The sequence below is a fragment of the Lactuca sativa genome, chromosome 9 (assembly GCF_002870075.4).
Source record: "Lactuca sativa cultivar Salinas chromosome 9, Lsat_Salinas_v11, whole genome shotgun sequence".
Lineage (NCBI taxonomy): Eukaryota > Viridiplantae > Streptophyta > Magnoliopsida > Asterales > Asteraceae > Lactuca > Lactuca sativa.
This window is the reverse complement of record NC_056631.2, coordinates 91899187-91905928: the sequence shown is the minus strand read 5'-3', so window position 1 is coordinate 91905928 and position 6742 is coordinate 91899187.

Sequence of the window (6742 nt, the reverse complement as noted above, 5' to 3'; positions counted from 1 at the left end):
CCGAAGGTCGTTTAAACATTAGTTATATATCATGTATACATGTATAGACATAAAGGTTTACATCGACCAATTCATTTCCCTTGGGTAGCAAGGGCATCCTTCCATTCACCATTCATAGACCAGAAACACTAGTAACTATTATAGGAATAGTTAGGAGATTTTGTTTACTCTTTCTAGTAAAGAGAATTCCAAAGGATTCAGTTCATTCATGAGTCAATATCGTTATTCCAGTACTTACAATAGAATTCAAAATACGAGATGCCTCTTCAAGACACGGATCTCCCTATCGTCAAGTTGGTAACTAGATTCTCCTAGAGGGAGAGCGGGCATTATGTGTATAGATCTATACGAGACTGACACTCCCACACCCCGACTGCTAGCTATAGTCCCCGGCCTACCAAGCCAAGGGGTGACAAATGTCACATTTATTCCGATGCTTGCAGGGCGTCAAGTACTCTAGTGTCAATCAGTATGGTTACGAGTATCTCTATGTTTACCTTATAATTCAAGTCCTTAAGGAAACACGGTATTTCTGAAAAAACCCACTTAGGATTACCGGATGTTTTAGACTTTGCTAGCTGTATCGTTCATTCGATACTATCTGGAGTCTGTATTTCCTTGTTTTAGACTTTGCTAGCTGTGTCGTTCATTCGATACTATCTGCAGTCTGTATTTCCTTGTTTTAGACTTTGCTAGTTGTGTCGTTCGTTCGATACGGTCTGGAGTCTGTATTTCCTTGTTTTAGACTTTGCTAGCTGTGTCGTTCATTCGATACTATCTGGAGTATGTGCTTCCTTTTGTTAGACTGGGCCAGGCGTATCATTCATTTGATACTCTCCTAGAGTCTATGATTTCTTTTTCCTTAGTCAGCAGTATTACTGCTAACGCATATATTATTTTTCCTCTAGTATTTTTACTAGTGATATTTTCATATTTTCTTTCAAGTCAATACCGTATTTTGGTAATGATAGTATTTTGGGGAAAATTTCTCCTTAAAACATAACTCTGTCGGGTATTGGTAAAAGACTGCTTTTATTTAGAAAATATAGGATTTTCTGGAAAGGATGCTAATACACCGTAGATTCTAAACTACTATCTTTCATAAAGTTATTTTGAATAAAAATGCTTACTTACACAAATGACACTAAATACTTATGGACTCACCAGCATTATAAAATGCTGATACTCGCTTTCAAAATAACTTGTATGCTCAGGTCAGCGATAGACAGGTACATCCCGGGAGCTTTTGTGGAGACAGCCTAGTACCGAGCTGCATCTATGTTATGTTCTGTAATTACTTTGATATTACTATAACATGTAACCAGTGTAAAATTATTACTATTAATGCAATGGTTGTTGTACTTTGATTACTATATTGCATATGTTGTGATACTTGACATGACGTCATCCACCCCAGAACGTTTCCGCCGTTCCGGTTTTGGGGTGTGACACCGACCTACCCTTCGGTGTATTTCAACCGGTTACGGGGTCTATTTCACCCCTACCACTACAACATAATAACATAGCATACAAGCACATAAATCTCAACAGATAGTTGCATACCAGACAATCATCACAAAGACAATCATCTCTACTATAAACAACAACTAGTGGGCCGGTATTGGAGCCTTTGACCCACTTATACAAGGAAGGTAACTCACCTCAAATACTGAAAAGTAGCTGAACAGTCCCCGGCTTCAAATATCAACCCAACTTAAACTCCTAAACATAAAATATTTCCTTTAAGTATCCTTTCATACTCATAACCCCTTAAGGGTCAACTTTGGTCAAGGTCAAGGTCAAAGTCAAAGTCAAAGTCAAAGTCAACGCTCCAAGTTGATTCAACTCATCGAGTTTTCCCTTCAACTCGTTGAGTTCCCATGAATCACAATAATCGTGAAATCGCAATCCAACTTGTTGAGTTCCCATTTAACTCATCGAGTTCCACTTTAACTCACCGAGTTTCTTTTTTTCACCAAATCGGTACACCAACGAACCAACTATTGGATTAGTGTCTAAGTCCATAACTATTTTGGTATGTACTTGACCCGATTATGAGCATGGTCCTTTAGGGTTGCCTTCACTATAGCAATATGTAGGATGAATTAAGGAGAGAGAGGTTTAATTATGATTTATTAATATATTATGAGAATAATATATTAAAGGAGAAATCATATTGTTTAATTAATATTAGTCAAGAATTAATTAAGAATTAATTTTGTGGCTAAAAGGGATTAATTATACTTAAGGGACTTATTGTGTAATTATAAGATAATTACATAAATGGGCTAATGGACTCCATAGAAGTTGGAGTGGACGAATTCAATGGGGAAACCCATTAGAAATCGTCCAATGCTTCTAAAGAGGGAGTCCATGGGCTGCTTAGGGCTTAAGCAGTCAGATTAGGGTTTCCTAGCTATAAACCCTAATAGCCAGCATATATAAGGAACCCTTATGGCCCCAAAAACGGGTGGAATACTTCCTTTAGGGTTTCCAACAATTTTTGGTGCCTCCTCTCTCCTACCGCTTCATCCAAGTTGCTTAGTGGTGTTTGTGACTCCATTAGAGGTGCAACACTTGATGCACTAAGCTTTCTGAAGCTAAGGATTGATTGTTATTGTTATATAACAATCAAAGGTAAGATCTAAACCCTAATTTCAGTTATAGTTAATTAGATCTAGGTTTTATGGCTTTGGATAATCAATTGCATGTTCATTAGACAAACTAGATCCAAAGCTATTAGGGTTTGCATGTACACCATAGGAGTGATGTATTGCTCAAAAACCCATCAGTGGTATCAGAGCCTAGGGCTGTTTGTTAGAGAATTTGATGCTTATTTGATCGAAAATTGGCTGAAAATCGAAATTTATGAGGTTTTTCGACTTGAATCGTCGAGTCAACTGGGTGACTCACCGAGTCCATAATGAAATCGATGAGTCCAAGCCTGACTCGACGAGTCAGAGAGTCAGATGAAGCTGATTTCGGGATTTTGACTTGTTTTGGCTATGGATAATTACCTAAAACAAATTTTATTAATAAAAACCGATTTTTATCATTATTTGGAGATTATCCTTGCCAAAATAGAAGATAATTGTCAAAATTTAGATAATCTTTTGTTTTATTAGATAAAGATTGATTATTTGTAATTTAGATTTGAATTATCTTGTGAAAAAGTTTCAATTTTCCCCTTTAGGTTTTATAGTTTAAATTTGAACTTAAAAGTTTTGTTTTTGAAATTTAAATAGTTAAACCCTAATGTTTTGAAAAGTTTCAAAACTTGCCCTCAAGTTTTCGAATTTAAAATTTTGATTAATGGTTTAATTGTGTAATATTTAAATTCTAAAACCCTAGTATTTTGAAAAGTTCAAATTACACCCACATGGTTTTGTTAAGTTAATTAAATGTTTAATTAAAAGAGAAAGTTTATAAAACCACCTAGTATTTTAAAAGTGTAGAATACACCCTATAATACATATATATGTAATATTAAAAGTCTAATATTATATATATATATATATATATATATATATATATATATATATATATATATATATGAGTAAAGAGTCACTCTTACCGTTAGTAGGACTCATTCACGAAGCTGGTCTATAAGGGGTGTTTAAGGAAATTGCCTATAAAATGGCGATTGAATGGGTATCCACTCTTACCCACCGCACTCTTGACTAGTGGAGGGTCGTTAGCCGAATGGGTAGGATAGGACAAAAATCTTCCATTATAAGTATAATGAAGTACAAAGTAACTAAATGTTTTTCAAGTTCCCAAATCATAGTTACTCTAGGAAAAATGTGAAATTGTATGCTAATCCATGGAATGACACTTTGTACCCTTGCCGAGACGTTAGTGGAGCGTGTGTGGTTAACCGACACAGTAATTTGGGTTTGGCATTGGTAGCGAAGGGTGACTCGATGTTTATCATTGATCAATGGAGCGTGTGTCGCTAACCATTACATTCATTAGGTGATAGTAGCATTGAGTGCACCACGTGATTCGCATGGTTATTCACACGTTGTTTGTGATCCTCGGCATCCCAGTCGCAAATAGTAGGGCATAATCGAGATTATACATGCCATTGAAAAGTTCAATGAATTTCAAAAGATCTAGGAGTTTCAATTCATTTAAAAATTAAATTTCTTTTTTGTTTTCATGTTGTAAATTGGTAAATCGTCATTTACCTACCTTCAAATATTCTGCAACTAGATTACAGCATCCCTCTTCTAGGTTAGAGTATTGTGTTGGATCCTAGCCTTGATGTTTCATTTGGGTGTTACATCAAGGATTCTAATCAACTTGACTTGAATTTCTCCCATTTTGTAGATGTCTGAATCTAACAATGGTCTTCCCAAATCCCATGGAACAAGTTTTCCAAATGAAGATGATATTCCACGATATGATCGAGGAACTAGAGATCATGCTTCACTTCCTCCACCTCCTCCAATTATTCTCCCTGCCCATAAGTTCGAAGGCTTGAAAAGTGCAATCTAACTCAAGCCCTTTTGGCAAGTAAACACGAAGATGGGAAATCTGTGTGTGCCCACATCTTAGAGATGAAGTCAAACATTGACAAGTTAAGGATGTTGGGTGTCGAGATTTTAGGTGAGTTGGCAATTGACTGGGCTCTTTAGTCACTTCCTGAATCATATAGTGAGTTCGTTAGAGAGTACTATATGATGGACCACGATGTGACCCTCATTGATCTCACCTATTTGCTTATAGCTGTTGAATCAACAATGATTTGGCATGCTGGTCAAGCAAATTTGTCTGGTGAATCAACTCCCAAACTTTAATTGACATTGGCAACATTAGAAGTCCAGAAAGGACTAAGTATGAAATTGTCCCATTGGCTGTGCCAAAGGAGTCCATTTGCTTTTATTTCCAAGAAAAGGGGCATTAGAGACAAAGCTGCCCAAACTACCTGAGAGATCTAAGAGATGGAAGAGTCAAGGCCCATGGCTCTGCTTCAGGTAAAACCCATTATCTAACTCTTTTGAGTTCCTATTCTAGATTCTTAATTCATGATGTGATAAGATTTCATTTTGATGTATTGTAGGATCGAAGAAAAGAGAGGAAGCTTAAGGGAAGAAGTGAGCTGAATCTAATCGTGAAGAAAGTGGATTTCGATCGCATTGTTTGAAGATTGGATTATTGAGCTACTACTTGGAGTTATAATAGATTGCTTAGGAATATGTAATAGCATAGTTTTTCAGTTGAGTTGCACTGTAAGGACAAAGTTTTTCCACAATAAAATAAAAATTTTTTTTGTCTTATTTATTTATCCTTGCAATGGCATGTATGAAAAATTGGTGTTTGAATGTTTCTACTATTAGCAACAAGGATTTGATTCTTAATTATGTTATTTATGGAAATGTCAAGAATTTACCAAATAGGGAGAGTTTCTCATCGCCCAAGTCTCAATTGAACAGAAACTTGGAATCATACAACTTGGTTGTGTGATGAATAAGAAACTTCATATTTGAAAATTAGATTAATTCTTTGACAAAGTGTCAAGTGAAGGACTAGGAGATCAAGTACACTAGGTTGTGCGTTGATCAAGTCCACCACAAGAGTGATAAAGATATATTTCATGATTTACTAAAGTTTAGTAAATATGATTATACTTATAAGATTAAGTGTAATTCTGAGTTGATTGAAAAGGTTTCAATTAATGGCAGAACGAATAAGAAGAATCAAGAAGGCAGAAAGATAAAAGTTGTTCCATTCTAAGAAGAAGGGAGAGTACCTTTTATCGTGTTTTATGATAAGTCTTAATGATTAAGAACCATATCTCAATTGATCCTCTAAGTGAGTCTTAGTAAATTTGTATGTCTAAGAAGAGGAATCGGGAATTGTGGAAATGGTTAAATCAAGAAGTCAATCATACTTCGTTCCAATATCGAATCTTAGAGTCATACTCCAAGATTGTGAATTGAGTGACACGTCTTTAGTAGGTTTACAACACTCAACAAATATGGAATTGTGAAAAGTTTTCTTATTCTTGTACATTTGAAATTGTTAAGTTGTGATGTCTTGGATAAGACAAAGACCAACTAGGACCAGTTATGTGAAGTGTTAGTCTTGATAAGATTTCGCACTAACTCTTGAATATTTGTTTTGTCAAGGAACGTTCCTTGATAAGAGAATCATATATGTCAAGAGGTCAGTGGGAGTCTCAATTGTCTTGAAAAGTTCAAGAGCTAATCAAGAATAAACCAATAGTTAATCACTAGCACACGACTTGAGGTTGGTGACCTATCGTGTTGACATAATTTTGTCTCTGTGCCATTCCAGATTAAGTCAACTATGCAATATGAGTTTTATGAGTTCTCAATAGGATTGCATAAAGGCAAGACACCCTAATCAATGGAAAGTACATTGATAAGGTAAGGGTGAGCTACTTAACAACCTGGAAGAAATGGTGGGCAATCATGCTGCCATAAAGCGATAAATCAAGATTGAATAAGTTCAATCCATATGAGTTGGATTTGTTAGAAACATTGTCCTATGATTGATGCTATGACAAATTCACATGGATAGGAATGCATACACTTTAAAATCTAAGTGTGATAAGGTTTCCCTCCTTCATAAAAATGATTGTAAGGAATTTCTTTCACTAAGAGAGATTTTAAGAAGATTGCAATTGTGAAAATTGTATTCTCAAATTCGATTATGATTATGGCATCCCTCTTCATAGTTCGAATTATGAGATTTGGCAATTAATCTGAACATT